This window comes from Apteryx rowi, unplaced genomic scaffold (genome assembly GCF_003343035.1).
Source record: "Apteryx rowi isolate R43461 unplaced genomic scaffold, aptRow1 scaffold_15, whole genome shotgun sequence".
Lineage (NCBI taxonomy): Eukaryota > Metazoa > Chordata > Aves > Apterygiformes > Apterygidae > Apteryx > Apteryx rowi.
Window position 1 is genome coordinate 5,747,998 of NW_020447752.1, and position 21,829 is coordinate 5,769,826.

The following is a 21,829-nucleotide window of genomic DNA, read 5'->3' on the forward strand; positions in this document are numbered from 1 at the left end:
GCAGTTAAGAGGAGCTGGTCCACTTGGAGTCCACGAGCAACATAGCCCGAGTCCTCACAACAGGATCCTTTCCAGTAAGTTTTGGGTGAGGTCCTGGCAGATGCAAGCATGAGAGCAGACAGCACTGTTTGCAGGGCATCTTTGTGCTTGGTTAGGACCAACACAACATGCAGCTGAAAGAAGAAATTCCCCATTACTGATGTAATAATTATCTCTAATTTCCTCATCAACGTCTTCTCACTCTTCTCAGCATGCAGCCCATGCCTTTCTACCAAACAACTATGAATCAAAATATAAAATTAGCCTGCATCCTAACACTGGTTTGAAAACTTAGCTCAATCTCTCCATCCTCAATGCCACGCAATATTTCATACTTTAATATCAATTTTAAAATGGATTAGAGGCTGATGAGCTGGAATAAAGAGAACTCATTACTTCTACTGCTCTAACACCACTCTTTCCATAGCCTTCCTTCTCCTTTGCATCCATCACCCCCTTGTCTATGTCCCAACCACTTGAACTGTCCCTTTGATATCAATGTTAAGCACCTGCCCAGTTACTTTGCTGAGCAGGGACTTACGCCTTCCAATAACCCACCAAGCACAACACGTGCTGAAGCACCTGTCTTGCCAAACAACTCATCCCACTGTTCCCACCCTCTGAACCTCTGCTGGTCATATTGGGTTCTTTTAGACAATATGTTCATCTGCTTTTATGTCCTGCCATGTTTTGTAAGTACAGGTTCCTTCAAAAGAATAAGCAGTATTTACTGTGGCCACACCTGTACTGGAAATGCCTGTGCAATGATCTATAGTTCATGTTCACAAAGAAAACAGACGCTGTAAAGAAATAAGCATTCATTTACTTTGAACTTTGATATCTGGTCCTCTTCTGCAGTACGGACCTGGTTCTTTGAAGCAGTAAGCTGCCATAGCCCCTGAGGGACTTGAGTTTCTTCTCACACATGCAAATATAAATCAGGAGTCGCTCTATTGAAGCCAAGTGAATTATGCAGGTGTAACCTCAATGTGACAGAGAGGGCTCACGGATGTCAACAGAGACTGGAACAGGTGCCCTTTCATTTTTCACATGGTGATTTTTCATTTTCAACCACTTGGTTTTGCACAGCTACAATAACACATATACAGCTGTGATGCAATAGGACAGGATGGCTGATATTTAGGAGAAATCACAGACTTAGATCAATGCACACTGCAGGTATTCAGCTGGAACCAAATGTGTTGGAAGCAATGTAAACCCTGGGGGGCTTGTTCGCTAATCAATAAACACAAGGAATATATGCCACTGAGTTATTGCTGGAGTGTTAATTGTAGCTGTGCATGTTTGTTTGTTTGTTTTGCMTTGCTAAAGAAGCACACAACATCAAAAGCTATGGCTTTTACAAAATAGACATAACATGAAAAATACATGTATACTCCCTACTCTGATATATTTTCAACTTTAGGGAAACATATAACTCATTACAGGCTCTCCATGCTGCCCCATGAAGGGAAAAAAGGAAGTTTCTAGTGGTTCCACTCCCCTGGTTAACCATAAATTACATTTAAGCAGTCACCTGGGGAAAAATCCCTATGGGAACACTGACAAAGCTTACCATTTGAAAAAGGTCAGACCTTCTATTCTTGCTTTGAATAGATGGTACTGACCTTAAAAACCTTCCAGTCTCAGTCTCCTCATAAACACATGATGGAGCAACTAGCTATGCCAATTCTATCCAAGAAGAGATGCAGGGGATCATCGCTCTGCAGAATTTTCTTATTTCTTGTTTCTCTTTTGACAAATTACAGTTAACTAAGCTGAGAGCAGGTGCTCAGCAGTACAGGCACCAGCATAGGAATACCAGTCGGGGCACAGCCTGCAGGAGAAGAGTTTCTTCTCTCCAAAATGACTGTCTTGAAAACAGATGGCAAAAATGCAATAGCATTCAAAGCCCTGGTGGGCAGGGCTTTCCATGTAAATATAGACAGAGAAAGGGGAATTCACAAAGACTAACTTTAGCCAAGACAATTCACAGTAGGAATTGTCATTTAGCAGCACTGACTTGGTCTCTTGAAGAGTCTGTTAGTTACAGAGAGAAGCTACAAAGACTAGTCTTATTCAGCTAAAGTTAGCTTTTTTGAGATCCTCTACTGTTTCATTGATTGAAGACCTCTCCTCACTCATCATTTGACATAGAGAAACAAAGGGCAGGCAAATGTAGAAATACCCACCCTGCTGATGGAAACCAAAGCTCTGGTATGACCTTGAACGCAAGGTCAAGCAAAGATCTCATTGCAGATGTCAAATTCCAATCTGTTAGATTCTAGCTAACGACCTCAATCATGAGTTCACCCTTCATCGTGACACACTCCTCACAGTTTTAGTCCTGTAAGTATTCAGTTTTATATGCACTAACTCTACAGTCTGATTTGAGATTGTCATCCTAGCGCTAGATTGTCAAAGCCAAACTAGCGCTACATCAGGTAGCTGGATGCTAATATAGCTCACGCCTCCTCATCAGTACAACTATCAAAGAGCCTGATCCTCCACAGAGGCTTCAGAAGAGTAGCACTTCTGCCTGAGTCATCCCGTGGGATGAAATAGGACAGCCCACAACGGTAATCCCGAATACTGCAGTATGCTAGAAAATCAGTGCCTAACTGCTGCAGTCACGGAAATACAATAAATATGCCCTATGATTCCATTTTTAGTTGCTTTTTAATGCAGCACTGCAGTTTGTCAGTCTTTCTTGTCCCAGCTGGAATAGATGAATTGCTGATGCTTTTTAGGACCATTGGCAGATGAGCACAATAGAAACATCGCTCAGATATTGATGACTAATGCACACAGAACGTTTCCAAAAACTGTGTTGCCATCGCAGCTAAACAAAATGTACTAAATTAACATTCACATGGAAGGAAAGGAGCTCATTGCCACATATTCTGCATTTAAATGAACCTATGGCACCACTGCAAAACTCAGCTGAAACCAAAAACTAGCCATGGTTCTCTTGAAAGTTTCATGGACCTCCATAAACCTAACTCAGGTTTCAGGTTGGCAGCGAAGCTTGGAATAGCTCACAAGGTTTAGGATTTCATTACAGAAATTTCACACAGCTCTAGCAGCAAGTAGGAGAGCTTCTCTTGGGTCACAGTCCTACAGGCTGCCAGATATCATCCTCACTTTAAATTATTATTGCCCTGGTATAAAAATGACAGATCATGTATTACTTGTAAGGTATAGTCCAGCACGTATCAAAGTTCGCAGAAATCTCTTACCAGCTAAAATGGATTAGATCAGCTTCTTCATGGGAAACCTCAGACAGTTTTCCTCTTAGAACTGGAAGTAATTTGCTTGAACGCAGCACAAACCAGGGCTAACCTGCAGAGAGAGAAAATCCTTGCAATGGCTGAAAATGTCACTGCCACGAGAGTTGAAAGTGCAAAAAAGGGAAAAAAACCTCCAACAACAACCGGCTCTTTAACAGCAAAACAATGGAGCTAACAGACTGACTAATAAAACAAAAGGAAGAGCCCTCTGTCTGGAGCAGGATTAAGTAGATGACTCATGAAGTTAGTTCTGTTGCTGTCATCTCTGACTAAACGTTATACTGAAGTCCATATATAAAATGATCAGACTCGAGAGAGTGAATTAGCTGTGGGGAGTTAAAGCAATTGAAGGGAGTCAGCACTCCCAACTTCTGCTCCTGGCTTTTAGTGATTTGAACACTCCTATACAAGCGACTGGAGATCTTTCCATCCGCTTGTAAAATTATAAGCAAAAAATTAATTTGTTTCCTGCCTTGTGTACTCTTAAATTTCATATATACTTATATATCCAGATTATGACATTACACAAAGCTTATAAATCCAAAAGCAGAATAGAGACCTTTTAGTCTTCTATTATTCTGAGATACAAAACTGCTTGTTTTATGACAGAAGTAACTGTCTAAATGTTCGCTATTTCTTAGACGCATTATGAGGATTAACGTTTTAATGCACTTAGAAGTTGTCTTGAATAGTTTTTCCAAATCCCAAATCAGGTTATAGTTTATTCTTCAGATACAAATAGACAAACAGAGAGCAGATTTCAGTATCTCTGGCTGCGTATTTAACAGTATTAACATCAGAGCACCCTTAGAGCACGTCTTTGTAAGGATTTCAATCATCTTTACTCAGGTAAAACTTATTGACTTGCTTTTTGCAATGCCATTGAACAATTAACAACCCCAGACACAGACTCCTTCTTCGTAGATAAATACCTATCATTCTTCTTCAAACAGGAATATCACCTTTGTGCTCCTGGTTATTGCAACTGCTGAAATCCAAACAGAGCAGATATATTTTAACAACCTAGCCTGATACACGCTTTTTGAAAGCTCCCTTACTAAAGACTGACCATATTCAAGAAATTAGTGAAGGGGAGAGGGCGGTACAGAAAATTTTTTTGAAAATAGGAGAATCATAGGGTGGTTTTTATACATCTCATGGATTTCTGTTTCATTAGATTAGGGAGCAGTGCCTTTAATACAACTAACATGTGGCAACCACAGAGTAACCACAGTGAGTAAATCTGTCCTGCAGAAGGAAGCTAAAACACAGCAGGGTTTGCTTCAACTGCTAGGAAAGAATCAAGAAACCTTTTTAGCACTGGCTGCAACTGAGGGTGGGGGAGAAGGAGAACTGAGAATATACTGAGAGTGACAGCTGAAAACAGAAATATCTCAGCACTGGGGGATGAGGGAATCAAACAGGTCCCAGCACCCTGTTACTGCTCCTGTTCATGCTCTAAATCTTGTTCTTTTTTGAAAAAAGCAAGACAGTAGTTCTGATGGGCTTTCTTTCTTCAGGGAAAGGCTTAAGGCACTCTTAAGCTATATGTAATTAAGTGCTGTTGTTTTTTATATATATATATATATATATATATATATATACACACAGACACACACACGTCCAGATAGGCATACATTTACATTTATGTGCAAAAAACATGCAAGCTAAAGGAATTCCAGTAAAGCTGTGTGGCTCTCAGATTACCCTATTGTTGGGAGATCACAGTCGGTTTCACTGTTTTCCTTCAATATTCCCATCAGGAACGCAGCTCCCTTGCTTTTTGTTCCCCAGGCAGCCCAGCATTTAACAGATGTCCAAAGCAAATCACAACTGTTCTGTTGGTTTAGGAATACAAGCTAGATGGAGAAATCATGATCTAATAAAACATTGCAATCAAAAAAGTACCAACAAACTACTAGCCATTTCAAAATAAATTAGGATATTTTTTAAATCTCTCCACAACAGTTTTTATTTCAAATCAAAAGATTATGTCATTGACTTTCCCCTGAGTAATCTAAGTGATGGGGCTCTCTGAGGTGCAGTAATAGGATGTAAGTGAAGAAGTGGGTATTATTTTACCCGTGCTGTGATAATCTGAATGCACCACTGCCCAGCATCATAAACATTGAAGTGAGAAGTATTAACAGCACTTTCAAAACCCCCATGTATTTGGGGATTGTCTAAGTAGGGGGTGAGACCAGGTCTCCAGCAAGTGGGAATATAAATGTGTAAAACCAGAGCAGAGACAAACATAACATTGTATAAAACCCAAAGAGAAAAGAGGGGAACCATGAAAGTTTGCTTCTTACCTCTCCAAGAAGGCAAATGGCTAGGCAGAAGTAACGTCAGGAAATAACACTGCAGGCAGAGAGTGCAATTCTCCTTAATAATCAGCAGTATTTTAAAGATCTTCTTGGAGTTTTGCCCTGAGATGCTTTAATTAAAGAAAGAAATCGAGGCTTACCAGTTACCGTCTGGAGTGGGGAGGGAGGCTATACTATCTGATCTCTTCCCTGGAGTAATACACATTGCAGAATAGTATCAGGAAAAGGAAAAATTTCAAAACAATTTATAAAAAAAAAAGAAGCTTTTAACACACAGTAACGATGGGCACCCCTTAAATTGCACATAGTTTTCCTTCTCTTTTCTCAGTTCCAGCAGGACTGCCTTTGCCACCCTCTCTCGCCCTTTGAGCAAGCCCTGGGGCACAGGCTCTCGCCCACGAGGCTGCCCTGGAGGAACGTGCCCCGTGTGATGGGACCCTGGCCACGGGGCCTCGGCAGGCTCTGCCCTGCGCCCCGCCACCCCAGGCCACCAGGATGCGGGAGAGGACTGCTGGCAAGACGAACGTACAGAGACTTTGTATTTAAATTATATCAGGAAGGGGAAAACAAGCCTTCAAACTGCCACTCACACACAGATTTGGGTGAACGATGTAACCAGCTGAAAGCAGGATTATTTAAAGGAAGACTCGGTTCAGTGCTTCATTGTGCCTGAATGAATAAGGACAAACAAATTATTATTAATGCAGGAAAAGAGAGAAAAGGAATATTATATGTAATTATTTTTAAAGACTGTTTTAATATCCTCTTCAATGTGAACTGTGCAAGCTAATGCTACACAAACTTAGGAACCCACAGAGGTTTCTCTTTCAGGAAAATAGAGATTCTCACAAAGATTTGTTTCCCAGGAAATAGTTATATCTGCTCACCTATCTGAATCATCCACAGCCCACCTAGAATTGTGCAAATACTTCCCTAAAAGGGCACAGTGTGTCCTCCTCTTCCTCTAGTTTGCAATGTCCTTTGTGAGGAATTTCACATGAAAAGACCCCCGTGCCCACACGCAGACCCCCGGGATCGGTAGGGTGCTGCTCACGGGCATCACGCACCGGAGGTCAGTTAAGGGCACTTGGTGTCTGACACTACCTGACCTTTCCAGACACCCTCGGGAATGGTGCGAGGTTTCTGCAACTCAGCCTGAGCCCTCGCCAGAAGAGTGAGCAGGTAATAACCAAGAGGAGAGACACCTCCCCACCACCAATTCTCATTATAATTACTTGGGGTCACCCCATACAGAGGTAAATCAGCAATTTTCATCCATATCATTTTTTAGAGGGGGGGGAAAAAAGCTTTTTTTAAAACAAAAACAAAAAACTAAGTAGTAAAGTAACTTCTTGGTTTGCAAGAATACTGTGTGTTGGCCGACAGCTCACTGGGATCACAGACCAGGACAGTTTCTGAACACTACGCAGAGGGAAGATAAAACTGTTCCTCTGTGCCAAATCTGGAAAACAAAAGGTGACAACTGCCAATCACATGAAACACAATTTTTGCATTTCTAAGTTACCCACCATGACAACTGGAAGTTCTTTCACAAAAACTGCACTGACATGTTCCTCTGCTCTAACCTCCTGCTCTTCTCTAGAATACCCCTTCTCCTCTCCTCATTTTAATCACAGTACAATGACCCAGCACTGTAGGCTTACACTTACTTGCAGGTCTTTCCCATTCAATTTTTTTTTCCCTGACATTTTTCTTATGCCTTCCCAGGAGAAGGTGGATAACAACATATAAAATCTATAAAATCCTTTGCAGGATTCAAATATAAATCCAGGTACAGCTTCAGCTGGATTTATACCTGCACTGGAAAGGAGGAAAAAAAAACAAAAAAAACCCCATAGACTGTTCTGAGTTGCTCCCAAATTACTAAGGGTGATTGGATCTGAGAAACATAATAGCTTTGTACGCCAAGCCAGTCCTCCTTTGACTCCAGATGCAAAATTACCATTTTTCTGCTGAAAGGGTGATTTCATGCCATAACTTGCATGACTAAGGTTTTCAGAGAAGACTTTTGTTTAGATAAGGACAAGAGATGCCCTGAGGCTTGTATTGTAATGTTATATGGATATATAGATAGAGAAAGAAATTTTTTTGTCGAGCTGAGGGAGTGGTGTGATTTTTATCTGCATGATTACTTACTGACAGACATTGGGAACAGCAAGGTTCTTCTTGACCTTTCTTCACCCCTGTCTGGTTAGAAACTTAACAGCCAGCCTGCCTTTGCAGCACCTGGGTACCACAGGCAGCTCGGGCTGCAGCTAGCTTCTCCGGGTGCCCACTTTCATTCAAGCAGATACTCCGTTGTCTTGAAATAGAGCTGTTTTACACTCAAAATCTGATCTACAGCTCTCCAGAAAAAAAAATTCTGGGGCCAACAATGATCCCAAAGGAAAATGGTCGAACAGAACACTTTTTTCTGTGCTGATATTTTTAACAGCTCCTGGGATTTGCCCTCCACTTGCATTATTAAATAAACTTGCACTTACATCACTTTTGCTGTACTTTCAACCTCCAGCTAGAGGAATCTGCATCACAAAGCGACCTGCGCAGCTCTGCCTCCAGCAAAGGCTGCGTGGTCACCGGGAAAGCGCTGTGCACCCTGATGCTCTCCCCTGTTTACCACTTCCACAGTGGGTGTAACACCAGTCCCTTCATTACCGCATGATAAACAGTGTTTGATGGCAAGCGGTCCCGCAGGGATATGGTTAACTCTCCCAAGGCTCTTCAGGACGTTGCTGGAAACTTCACTGAGCATCTGAGGCTTTTCATTATTTTCCTTCTAGTCTTCTGCTTGAGACAGTAGATAATCTTAGTTCAGGTTATTAGATAGGCTAGGATATGTAGTGCTACCAGTAAAAAATAAATACTCAGCAATTTCTGAACTCAAGAGCAAGTAAGAGAGAGTTTTGATTCAGTAATATCTAAAATAAATTCACTAAAGGGAAAGCTAAAAGCAATAACAACAACAACTAGGCAGCCTTTACATCCACAAATCTCAAAACAATTCAGAAAATGAAAAGTTATCCCTATTTTACATGTAAGAAAGGACAGATGACGCAACTTGCTTTCCAGGTAGGAGGTATAACCTTCAGCTCAGGAAGCACTTCAATTTCTGGTTGAGGAAAGCTGGAATAATGCAACGGGGAAGGACTACTGCATAAAGGCTCTGATCTTCTACCAGCTCCTCAAACCCCCCTCCTGTCACTGCTGGAGACGGCGTACTGACCCAGTACCGCGGGGATTCACTCGTACAGCAATCAGCAACAGGCTGGTCTCCGACTTCGCAGCTCCCCATGTTATTCTCCATCTAATTGACGCACCAAATGAGAAGCCTTTAAGCATGTGGTTAAATCTGCATGTTATCTTGAGTTCAGCTAACTAATTCTCCAGCAGAAATATAAATAAAGACAACTCTGTCGGCTACTTCGGTGAATCTGAATCTAGAACAGGCAGTGTCTTAAATGGTATATTTCACAATGTTGACTCTGCCATATTTTATGATATATAATTTCTTGGAATGCTATTTTGTCCATCCATCCAAGCTTCAAAAAACAATTTTAAGCCTTCTACTTGCTAGATAAATATCAATGAATGCATACCAGTGCAATGACTGTACTTTAAGTGACGTAATTCACCGATACCATTAAAACACAAACACCTTATAGCTGAAAAATAATACCCTATTATTTCATTTAAAGTAGAGGTAGAAAAATAAATATTAAAATAAATACTCACCTAAAATGTATTCTAACTCTGGAAATTTCAAAAGACTAAAGAAATATTTTCCATCAATTTCATTGCTGACAACATCTAAAGAATCCTCTTCCAGCAAAAGTTGACAATTTGGAAGGTCTTTAAATGGTTTTTCCCCTACTTTCGCTTTTAAACTGTCCATGATATAGTCATTGTAAATGTCTCCATGTTAAAGGGATAGAATCCCCCGTTACTTTAAGATTAAAGATTCTTCCCAGTTTCAGCCTCATCCTTATTCAACTACAGGAAGAGAAATAATATCCGTCTTGGATTTTATTCCACATTTCAAAATACCAAAACCATCCAAACAAGAACTGCTTGCGTACAGTGCAAAGTCTTTGTTTTGACTGGCACCCAGAAGGAATTATGACATACTATCATCAAAGTGAACTTTGCAGATTATGGGGTAAGCAAAACAAGTTTTCTCAATTTTCCAAGTTTTCTCATCATATAAATACTTTTGTAATTAAATAGTAAAACATAGGTGTTATAAACTTGGAACCAATGTAGTAAATTGGCTGAAAAAAAAAGTAACTATCTCCTATCCCCACAGATGTTTACTGAGAATGTGAAAAGCAGATCCATTTTGTGTGTGTATATATATATATATATATTTTAGTTTTAAATAAAATTTTATCCATTTTTTTGGACTTAATAGAAGTGCCTACAGTTACATCCATGTACATGTTCACAAGTGCATTGTTCCATAGTGGGAGAATGCATTTCTATTCCACAGTTCTGTATAAGAAATATGAATCTCTGTCATCTCTCTCGTATCTTAGCATTAATTCTTGTATTTGTGTTTTGGAAGAAGGTGCAGCTCCAAAGCTTCAAAAAGTTTCGGAAACAATTTAAAACTATTAAAGGTCTAACTAGCCCTAACACTGTATGAAAACCTTTGGGTGTTGGGGTCGATGTTTCTTAAGAAACAAGATGCTGTGGCTGCTTACTTATTAAGCACAGATATTAGAAGAATACAAACCTGAAATTGTCTTGTAAACTTCCTTAAAAAAACTCAAAAAACTAAAACTTTGAAGATGCAACGATCCAATACGATCTACATCCTGCAACACGAATAAATAGCTTACTATGCATGCATACTGGAACTGAGGTCCTCATGGAACTTATCTTTTTGCTCTCTTTGCACAGCATAATATTGTCTTGACAACATGACAAGAGCACTGTATGTACTGTTGCTGCATCTCCAAATAAATAACATAACAGGTAAGGACAAAGAGTTAAGATTACTAGCCAAAATGCAAATAGGAAATTCCATAATTTCAAAAGTCTGGTTTTCATCAACTTTGACCTCAGTTGTTTCTTGCCTCTCAAACATTTGCTTTTCATAACCCCATTGTTCTAACCAAGCTCTTTTAAAGTCCTCCAATCAATGTGTATTTGCAAAACCATACATCTCCTTTGTTGAAGCTTCTATTCTAATCTGGGAACTTTAATTTTCAGAGAAGCTGATTTCTTAGTGGTGCAGAAGCATCAAGATGAAGGTTCAGTGAACTCGAGGTCAATAAGTCATGCATTTCTTTTGACTAGTATTTGTTCTTGACAAGCAAGCTGCTCACAAATCCCTTTTTGCAAGTTTAAGGCTCTGTGTAGCCTGCAGAGACAAAATTAGAATATAAACATCTACTCACTAGAGAAAACAAGGGAGTTATTGTCACTGTAAAGAAGGAGACATCTAAACCATACCCCGTCTGCATTAATTCCATTATTGTGCACAGGCAAGCTGACAGTTATACCACCGAGTAAACTGCAGTTATCTAGTCAAATGATCATTTAATGTTCTTTATTTTACTTTTTCTAAAGAAAATTGATTTCTTGCTATTTATGTTCAGGGTATTTCATTGTGCTGTGATTATAAACTAGACTGAATGCATTTCTACTGACTCCCTGCAAAGTGTGTTTTACAATCCTTCCTATTTGTACAATGCAAAATGTCTTTTTTAATTGCCAGTCTTTTTTTTTTCTTTTTTTTTTTAATAGAATGAATGTTTATTTGTTTACTCAGAAGCTCCGGAAGAGCTAGGCTGGACTCCATTCTTTAGACAAGCCACTACGAGATATGGAAGGAAATATCTCCAGTAATGATGTCTGCTGCGTAAATGACAAGACTGTCTACAGCCCATTAAACTTCATCAAGTATCTGCAGATATTTAAAGTTTAACCTGTAAGGACAATTCCTCAGGCAGGTCCTAGGTGACAATTGTATCTTATGTCACTTCAGGGATCTTTTCCATTATGTTATATCATACAGCACCTGGAGCCCAACAACCAAACAGGAACTAAAAAGGCAGCCTGAGTTTCCACTTTAAGTGGACAGTGAAAAGACAGCACCACTGGAATCCACCACGGTTGAACAGCAGGAGAGCTAGAACTAAAATTCACATTTCCAGATTCTGTCTCCCACACATAAGATTATCCCATTAGGATTTAGGAATACCTTTCCAGGGGAACAGAAATAACAAGAGGTGAGAGGGAGCAACAGCTACAGCAAACAGAGTTTGAGTCAGTGAAAAAGCAAGGCATGGCCAAATTCAGCCACCATATAGCCATAAGGGCCAACGCGTGAGCAGATGCACTGCACTGAGCGAAGCTCCTGGCCACTGCAGCCCCCAAGAGGGGTGCGTGCCAGCACAAGGACGTGCAGGTCCTACTGCCATTAAATGGAGCCGAGAAATCTTCATATTGCAGGAGAAGGCATGCAGTTTGGTAGGGGATTTTCATAGTCTCTGTGCAAATTAATTCATATTTGAGGGGCCTTAGAAGAAAAGGAATACTTTATTTTAAAAAGTGCAAACTTTCCAGCCATCCTCAGGTACTACAAATGTAATTAGTTTAGCCACCCCCAATGTGAGAACCATTTAAGGACAGACACTTAGGCGCAGGTTTTGAAACATGTTCAACATCCTGTGATTATTTTTTTTCCTTCCTTCCCACATCTCAGTATGCAAAACCTTATTGCTGTGGAAATAAATGTGTGAAAATCAATCAGGGACCTTTGAAAGCTATTAAAAAACCTAACATAGCACTACAGGTTTACCACCAGCAGTTAAAAAGAGGCTCTCTATGAAACTGTGTGGGAAAAATTCCACATGACATAAGGATTTTGACAGACACATAGGGTATTTTGAATAATCCAGCAACCATTTACCTAGAAAACCACAATCACTTTCACAAATACATCACTGTATAAATATTATTTTACTCCTGATGTTTCACTATCTTCACTTGGTAAAACTGTCTTATGTAGAAATACTTGGTTTAGGGGGAGGGGTTGGACCTTATTGTAAATATCAATTGTTAAAACAAAAAGAAAAATGTAGGATTTCTGTTCCCACCCACTCTGAACAGCCTGTTTACCTTGTCTGTGATACTGTTCTTTGCTTCTCAGGCATGAATAAATACCTTTCTCCTCCTGGTTGTTTTACTCCATGCATGCAGCGTGGGAGCGCCGCAGGGTTCCCCTCCGAGCAGAGGAGCCCCGTGCTGCACCGCGTAGGCAGGAGGAAGCCCTTGCCCTGATGGCTTCGCCAGCCAACTGCTCATCGCAAGATTCGGTGAATATACCCATGTCACACAGAAGGTAAGAACAAGGTGATCAGCTTCCAGCAGAAGTTCAGACTTCTACCTCCTCCTTAGGCACCTAAATACCCTGCATGGATGCAGTCGCTGCTCTCCAAACACTGTCCTGACAGCTCTACCCTGCTGCTGTCTCTTTTCCATGTTTTTTGCAAGGTAGGTAGCTTGAGAATACAGCAAAGCTTGGGCTTTCATGTTACTCTCCACCCTTGTGCGTGTGTTCACTGTCTCCACCCTGAGATACATATTTCAGGTTATGTTATTAAATGCTCAGGATCAACAGCACAACATTTCCTTCTGGTGTGAAACCTTCCATTTTTATGGCTTGCAGGGCTGACATAACCCTCTTCTACTTGATGCTATGGTATGCATTTGGCTTGCTTATCTACATACTGTTTTTAAGACCATGGTGCAAGGCTTAAACACTAATCTCTGGTTAGGATTCATATTTGAGGAGCTGTGAGACAAAGTATTCTGGTGGTTGTACTCCAGGTTGGATTCCAATATTACCTCTGTAGTACTGTGAGGACAAACAGGCCTTCCCTACTTGACTCCACTGTGAAGAACTACAGGAGGCATCCTTTTCTCCRTCTGGGAGCTGGATGTACAGGGGGTCCTGCATCCAAGATGCTACTGTCCTGATCACCTCTAGCATCCCCTACACGACACTGGAAGAAGTAATCAGGAAAAGAGGGACCTTGGCAGCTGTAAATCTGACAGGGCCCCCTTGGGCACAAGAAGTTGGTTTTTTGGCAGCCCATTCAGCAAGTTTATGAAATCTCCAGAGAACATCATGGAAAGATAAGCAGAGGTCAGCAAAAATATGAGAGTCCCTTCAGTAGGAATGTCAGGCCTTTGCCTACGCTAAAAGGTAAATTCATCACAGTTTAATGCAACAGGGATAAATCTACTTTTGAAAGAATGAAAAGGAAACAAACTCATGTTAATCCAGTCTTGCAAAATCCTGCTCTCATGCATACGAGCTGCCCAGGCTGGAAAGTGTTATGACACCTTTGCAGGACACATTTAATTAGCAGCATAACCTGACCTGTTCTACAGGGAAAACCCTTTATGTACACACTTTCCCGCTCTGACCTGTGCTGCAGCATTACAGGAGCCTACTCTCTAGTTAGGGCACACTTTTCCATCACAGAACTGCATCCTTTGTAGCATGGGCTATTAGCTCTTTTTGTGCTCAGAACAGTACTAGCTAATTTCAACCACTTAGGCTATGTTCCTCTTTTGGTTAGAGAGCAATGCACCAGAGCTCTAAATAATGCCTTTCAAATTCCCAGGTATGCTTTTTTAATGCACCCTCCCTAGAACAGCAGCAGCTTCTTGGAACACGTTCTTTGTTGGTTACCCGTACTTCCCAAAATTCGCAAAGGCAAATATCAGAAGAGGGGGTTGGCCAGATAAGCACATTAAGCTCTGCATAAATCTCTTCATGCACTTTATTTTGCAGACAAACCATCAGCACAGCTATTTTCCAGTTGGATTAAGAGGAAAAGCCTAGAGTTGTAAAGCTGAACTTGCAGGGGCCAATTTCAGTGCTGCAGCTACAAGAGAACAGATGTCACCAAAACCAGTGGGATCTTTTCCATCAACTTCAAAAGGCCTGAAGGACATACCATAGCATCTCATTTATTGAGCATGACGGTAGAGCTCTTCCCAGGAGAGGCTGAGTAGTTTCACAACTATCAAGAGTGATTCTCCTGACCTCTGGTTTGTTTTAAAGAGAAACTCTCACATCTTTCTTGGCCATAGCTCCACTTTTCAGGTTTGCAAGGAAGCTCACATTGCTGATGGCGCTGAGCTCGGGTAAGTGTCAGTTATTTTGGAGTGCCTCCAGAGGGAAATATTTTGACACTTATGTTCTGTTCATTATTCTTTCAAGAGAGGAAAGACGTAGGTCTTTATCTAAAGGAACAGAGTCAGCCCACCATGCTCTTGCCTGACTGGCTTATTCATCTTGATAAATACCGGCTAAGATCAGGACTTACTGCCATTAGATGTGTCTAAAACATGAAGCTGTCATTACTGTGTCAGCACCAACGATTGTTTCCAACTGTGATAATGGTGGGGCCACATTTTGAACACACAGATTTTAGCTTGAAAYGGACTACCACACCAGCTGCTTCCCATTACAGCAGAGACTTTTCACTCACACTTATGAGCCTCGCCACCACTTTTTAATTGGAAAACAGAAATATCCCTCCCAGTCTGTGATTCGTATGGGACCTAGCAAACAGTTACCTCATGGCTGGGGACTGGAGGAGCTAAGAGAAAGTCTGGGACAGTTTAAAGATCCTATTTGAGCCAAAGCCCAAGGAACACTTGGTTCAGTAAAGAGACTGCAACCAGCTCTGTGGCATAGATCCTGATGTCCTGATCCTCCTACACTGCCAAAGCTCCATTGGCAGCAGCGCATGAGCTAATGAAATACGATGCTGATGTGAGAACAGCAGAAGACTCTGTGCCCTCTTTTTCACATTTGTCTTCAAAGCACAGGTTAGCTCTAGGACAAGTAATTTCATATTAACAGTGATACAAGAACTCAAATTCATTCTGACCTAACAGAGTGCAATATTTAAACAAAATGCTTAAGTACTTCTCTGCCCAGCAAAGCACTTAAGTGTGTGGTTTAATTTATAAAAGGTAAGCAGACGTGTATGTGCTTTGGGCTGTTGAACTGCGGATTGTTATACTAACTACTACATATATATACATATATATGTATATATAATTATATATAGACAACTTAAAAATATGTATATAGCTGCTTTTAATCTCAGGTTTTGAGGATTCTCAGTGGGTTTGTAGAAATTACATAGCTCTGCAAACAAGCCACATTTAGTGAAATATGATTCAAGCATAATTACATACAGCATTCAAGTTGCCTTCTGTTTTTCCTAGCACAGATCTGTCCCTGCAAAGCAGCAACCTGTGCTTTACTCCCCCAGACCAGCACCTGAAGTTGTGCAGTGTTTCTGTTCCCATCAGACTGAGTGTAAAGGATTTTGTATGAATATAGATTTGTGACTTGCCACTTGAAAATATACGATGTCAAGTGTCCCATTGAGTTTTATTGAGTTGGCTGTGGTAGTATCCACTACTCAGTGCAGTATGATTATTTCAGACTTTAATCCTGCTAATCCTGTTCTACAGAAGGGTTTCATATTTTTCCCTTCCTCCTTGCCTGACTATTTTGGCATCTAAACCACACATATTATGGTATTTATACTGAAAATTAAGGTTAAATGTGTATTTTAAAGTTGGGACTTCTGCTCATCACAGGATTTGTCCAAGACTAGAAAGGGTCTGTACAACTTCACCTGAGTTTTGTCCAGCCTTTTTTCCTTGCCTAAACCATTTTGGTTCAGTTGCACTGAAAGCTCCCCACATTTTGCTCAGTTTACACTTCAGTTGGCAGCATCACTTATTTATGTTTCATTGTAATGCAAATTGTTTGCAGCTATTCAGCATAATACAAAAATTCCAGAAGAAGCAGAAATCATGTGCATTTTAATTTGATTTTTCTCCTTTAGCAAAGTGACATGAGCTAAGCTTACTCTCCCTAAAATAAATCCAGTTTTAAAAAAGCTTTGAAAATCTAATGAATTACCTGCAGATACATGCGGCAGTGGATCCGATTTGCTGAACTGTCTCACTGGCTCTACAGGGTTAAGATCAGGTGGAAGCTCGCTTTCTGCTCAAATAGGAACTGCCAGCTATGGAGCAGGAGGCTCCTCTCCCCGTGAAAGGGAAGTGCTTTTTGGGTGCCCAGTCACCACAGAGACCACAGGCTTGTTGCAATTCTCTAATTGCCAAGTTTAATATTTGAAAGTGTTTCTCTTCCATAAAGGCAGCAATTATGCCTTTACTTCTCTTCAGATGGGGAGACAGAGGTGAACCCACAAAGAGCACAGCAGTTAAAGGGGAGACAGTAATATGATGTTGTAAATAACTTCCACTGGAGACAGTGTATTAACACTACTGTATACTCTGATCCCTAGAGAAGACATGGGATTCCTAAAAAGAGTTATGGGCACTGCAAGATGATGATGAACTTCAGAGACTGTAAGGACATCTTTTGAGAGACTAGATATGTGTCTTATTAAAGCTGCCTTGAGGGCAAGTGTAATTAAACAAACCAATATGAAAAACAAAAACAAAACAAAAAACCCAAGCAACTCCAGAGCACCATTTCCTTGTTCAAAATATGGCAGCCATACATTCCCAAGTGGACAGTACCAAAAAGAAAATTGTAAGTTACTATTACCACAGTGCCTAATGGCCTTATGTTTAAAAATAATAATAAGCAAGTTATCTTAAGGACTAACCAGAAAGCTTCAAGTGGAAAGTACCTTTGGCTGCATTTGGTAAGAATTTCCTAAGCCACAGTAGAATCAGTCCATAATTTTAGGCTAAATCTTTCAGGGAACCTAAAGGCAATTTGAAGCCAACCTCCCCAATGAAGGTCAATAAGATCTGAGTACTTATCTCCCTTTGGCTGTGAAAACTGTAGTGTTTTAGAGTCTTCCCATTACATTCAAAGGATTTGAGAGATTCACCCATTGTGGTTTTGGAGCACCCAGATAAAAATCTATTCACTTGGTAATGTAAAGCTGTTCTCACACCTTCCAAGACATATGCGGAGTGAACCACGGGGAGAGAGGAAGGATGGCCCACTGCCTTTGCTGCTAGCTGGGACTGGGGAAGTCGAAGTTCATTTCCCCAGTGTGCTACCAGCTACTAGACACACTTCCTCTTTCTGCTTTGATATCTCATCAGTGCAGTTAAAGTGACTGTGCTAATAGCAATCCTTTACCTTCCAGACCACTCGTAATTAGCTACTACAAGCTTTCTAGTCCCATAGAGGCCTTAAACTAAAGTGATACAATACATGATGGATTAGAACAGAATGGACTATTTTAGCATGGAAGCATCTGTGGATAACCTAGGAGAGGGGTTTAGCATGGTTAACACACTGCAGAATCATTCCACTATCATGTGTTGTCACTGTTCAACAATCTCAAAATAGAACCATGTATTCATATGCCTTGAACTTTCTTCTTTTGACAAAGCACTTTTCCCAAGAATTTGTGAAGGTTGCTGCACAACTCTTACTTTGTTCAAGTGTCCCTTGTGACAACCATATCCTGGAGTGTATTAGGGTTTAAAAATACAGTAGCAAGATAAGCAGTGGCAGGAAGATAGAGGAATTCAGAACTTTGAGACTTAGGAGAAAAGATATTTCTAATCTCCACTGAAAATATAAGACAATGTGGATAAGGCAGACAAGCATCAGGAGGCTGTTACAGACAGGCTGGAAAGAGGTAAAAGAGGAAGGGGGGGTCAGCAACTCACACCAGCAAGTGAGCTTGATAGCAAGATGAGAGAGAGGTCAGAGCAAGACAAGTATAGCAAGCAGGCAGAGCACCAGAGAGATACGGTCTAGAAGACAGGTCAGGGCAAGTCTATGTCTATGCTTTGCTTTGTTCTTATTTTTGGCTTTCTACATACCTTCAAAAGGAGAGATTATCAGATAAGAATTGATGGGACACCATTAAGACAGAAGGTTTTTCCAGCTCTATTGTGTGCATGACATTCCTTCCCCTCTGGTCTCCAGAGATCTCTCATACATCTGGGAATGTAATTTGCAAAGCACGCACACAGCAGAACTATGAAGCGATGCTGCCTTTGGTTAGGAATTTGATCAAAGGTACAATTTAAAAGTGGGTGTTTAATAGCCTCATAGTGTTTCTTTACCATGGGAGCATATAGCCCAGCCTGTAACATACACTTCTGTGCTATCAACAGGTGCTGGGAAGCATGCCAACGTCCCTCATCTCACAAAAAGTTTCTGCATTTCCTGTTGGTGTCCATACATCCTGGGATAAAGGAATTTTAGACCATCAGTACTGTAAGGTAGGAGATTCAGCCACCTCAGCTAAAGGACAAAAATTGATACCAGATGCTGGTTTACTGAGGGCTAATTCTACAAGAAGATAATATATTGGAAGCAAAGAGTCTATACCATAGCAATGCCCTGGGAATTGAGGAGAGATGTGAATGGAAAGGCTGATTTTTCACTGCAGCAGTTAGAAGAGCTATATTTTTTGAAGGTCAGAAACACCTGCATAACCAACATGGGAAAAATGTGTTTGTGTGTAATAGTTGGAAAAAGAATCAGCAACTTAGAGCTGTGTAAAATAGTATCACAACTAGTGCTGCCAAGGTGAAAGACAATCTGTAGTTAACTTGCTGTGTACATATTAAAAAGACACTAACAGAAGAGATGAGGGTTGAAATGGAAGAGAGCTTATTGTCCTAAGATATCAAGCGTTCTTTTACAGGAAACTACCTATTTCTCCCTTTTCTTTCCTTCACCTCCTCATTGACTTAATCTTCTAACAGTTCCATTCCCAAAGCATTTTCCAAGTTGTCCACCATATTCACTAAATTTTAGCCAGTGATGCCTTGCCTCGAAATTACTACAGACAACACAGTTGTAAGAAACTCAAGCCCTTACATTGCCATGCATACTCTGGCAGACAGTCCTGAAAAATTGCTCAGCACCCACTTTCTTGCAGGGCTCCTCTGACTGACACATACATGACACAACCACTCCACACACAGTGCTCGCAACAACCCACAATGCAGGCTGCTTCTCTCTCRGCCATAGGCCAAAAAATAGCAAAAATAGGACACAAGAGAAGCAGAAGCTAATACGTAGCTAAACCTGGGGGACACAGGAAGGAGCCAGGAACATTGCAGAGGCCCATGCAAAGGAGTTAGAGGTACTGGGAAAGGTCACAGCAGGGATGCAAGGAAGATGGGAGAGCTCAGTATATTGCAGTGGATAATCATAAGGAATATGGAGGCTGCTGAGATTATTGCAGTGGGGGAATTCAGGAGAGATTGGACAAAACTCCATTGCTCATGTGACAGCTCCTTTCTTATCCTTTAATATTCAGTGCTATTTTATAGCAGCAGGATATCCCTGACTCTTCCTCTGCTTTGGAATGTAAATAGCAGCTGTCTCTGTATTTGCTGGTGCAGAGGCATGCCGTAGACATGCTCTGCCTGTGCTATCAGCAGGGCCTCTCTGGAGGCAGTCAGGAGAAAGCCTAGTTTGTTAATCTTGACAGGGCTTAACAGAGAGATCAGATTTGAAGAGTTCAGCATCAACAAGACTTGGATAATTCTAGACATACGGAGAGGAGGAGATTTAAGTACCTAAAGAACCCTCTTGGTAGTGATACCCAGCTGCCTACAGAAGTAGGCAGGAGCAGTGAGGATTATCCTTTTGGATTTAGGTGCCTAAGTTCTTCCTCAACTTCCTCCTTAGGCATCTATTCTCTTCTGTAAATCCAGCTTTGCTAAACTCACCACCCCTTCTTTTCCCGATCTGTGGAGCAATGGTTAACAATACCTGACTGTCAGAACAAAACCAAGCATCCTGGAGCCTCATTTTCTCTGCATAGTCTCGCTGATGACTTGCATACAGGAAGACGATATCCTAGAGAAACAGACAGCAGGGCAAGGAGCAGCCATCTGCAGCAGGAGAACAAGAAAACCAAGGGATTGATTCCACTTCTGACTCACAGAAGTAAATTACAGCACTGCTGCTCTGACCCCTGGATTACCTCTGTGTTCCCATCAAATGTGAACTTGACCATGAGTATGCGATTCAAGGCATTCAAAGGGCTACTCATCATTTCCCCCCCTTTTGCTATAATTTTGGCCAAGAATACCTCACAGGTAGTTTTTCTAAAATCTTCTCTCCTCTACTACTTAGGTGAGTAGAAATATTAAGATCCTCTTGCTAGAAACCTGAGGATTCCTACAGAGTCTGTTTCAATGCAAGTCTCCTTAGTAACAAAGGGAACGGGGAGAGAGAGAGAGAGAGAAAGAAAGAAAAGAGTCTCTGCACAGAAGTCATGGTCTGCCTTTCTGGGGTGTTTGCTGCCGTGCTGCTGCTCCAAAGACTATTCAGCCTCTCCTGTGTCAGCACCTCCTCACAGCTCCTAACTTCCAGCAAGGATTGTTTCCAAGAGGAATGTTTTTTCAAAGTCCTCAATGAGGTATCAGCTGTACTTTAAAGAGATTATGGTGAGAGCGTTCCTAGCACATTGACTCCACTGTGCAGTGAGCCTTGCGATTAAATGGCTCAGCAAAGGCTGTTTCCAGGAATAAACTGTGCCAGGGATGACAATGTTTCCTCACCATAGACCAAGAGAATCTAATAAAATATAAGGATAGAGGAAAACTGCTCCAGCTCTACAGCTATTACTAGTGTCTCAGAGCATTGTCACTGCTTTGCTTGTGCTGTCAGATGTCACTTTGCATCAGTTCTAGACAGTGCTCAGAAAAAAAATGGTGGAACTCATTTAATTCTGCAGTGCATGACTGGGCTCTGCAGCAGGGCCATGCAGAGGGTTAAGTGACCTCTTAATGCTGGTGGGAGCCCCGCTCAACAAGTTCAAGTGGGTTCTCCAATAATTTATGCAAACACCTTTGTGCATACACTGGTAATTTATACCTCCTACCCAGCTGTTTGAGTAAAGCATTAAAAAGGTACTTATAAACAAATTCCAGCACTCCGCCCATTCATCTCCTAAAGCAGCTCCCTACCTGAACTGGCAATCCAACGAGAAAGAAAACAGTGAGGCAAGTAAATGGCTGGTGTATAATGGCTGCTCCTGCTTTGGGGCGCAGACTGTGCAGTGGTTGGAATCCAATATGGGCCTGTGAGAACCACATATAACCCAGCAAAAGCACAGCAAAATCCTTACGTACACC